Source organism: Priapulus caudatus, unplaced genomic scaffold (genome assembly GCF_000485595.1).
Source record: "Priapulus caudatus unplaced genomic scaffold, Priapulus_caudatus-5.0.1 Scaffold1384, whole genome shotgun sequence".
NCBI lineage: Eukaryota > Metazoa > Priapulida > Priapulimorpha > Priapulimorphida > Priapulidae > Priapulus > Priapulus caudatus.
In genome coordinates, this window is record NW_014578445.1 from 54,034 (window position 1) to 55,231 (window position 1,198).

The window sequence follows — 1,198 nt, forward strand, 5'->3', positions numbered from 1 at the left end:
GCACACGTACGCACACCCACACGCAGGTACGCACGCACGCTCACACATACGCACACCCACACGCAGGCACGCACGCACGCTCACACATACGCACACCCACACGCAGGCACGCACGCACGCTCACACATACGCACACCCACACGCACGCACGCACGCTCACACGTACGCACACCCACACGCAGGCACGCACGCACACTCACACGCAGGCACGCATGCACGCAGGCACGCATACACGCTCACACATACGCACACCCACACGCAGGCACGCACGCACGCTCACACGTACGCACACCCACACGCAGGCACGCACGCACGCTCACACGCACGCACACCCACACGCAGGCACGCACGCACGCTCACACATACGCACACCCACACGCAGGCACGCACGCACACCCCCACGCACCTAAGCACTATGCACTCACACACAGGCACGCACGCACGCACGCTCACACGCACACGTCGCACGTACACTCACACACAGGCACGCACGCACGCTCACAGGCACACGTCGCACGTACACTCACACACAGGCACGCACGCACGCTCACACGCACACGTCGCACGCACACGTTCACAGGCGTTCAGCTAGACGTTCTCTAAACTAAACGTAGATGCAAATAAGTAAAAACAAGCGAACGATGCAAATCGCAGCGACGACATGTCGTGTCTCACGCCACGATTTACTGTCCCGCCAACTTCTCTTTCGAGGTGGCGCCACCGCCGACTCTGAGTCTAAACGCTGCGACGAAAGGTTTAAAGAGCGAGAATAAACATAACCTCGATCCCGGGCGCTCGTGATTGTAGCTGATGGTGGCGGCGATGAGAGCGCGGAGGAGGGGGGGAGGGGGTCCTAGAATAGACTGTTTAAAATGCAAAGTTTGTTTAGAATTCACGCATCTGTTTGAAAATCTACATATTTGCGCCGACACGCAAGACTCCAAGATCGTGTGTGTGCGTCGACGCATACATTAGTCAGACCCTGACCCTAGCACCGACGTAATTAAGAAGGAGAACGCTCAGCAATAATTAATACTTACTACAACATGACAGTCTGAAGCCAGCCATGTCCCAACAAGTGACTGCATATGTATACAGTTAAACTACTAGCAGCGAGATAAAGTCCACCTCCCTCCACGATCACGCCACAGCACACATATATACAGACATCATACTTTTTGTATCTATGTATGTGTTA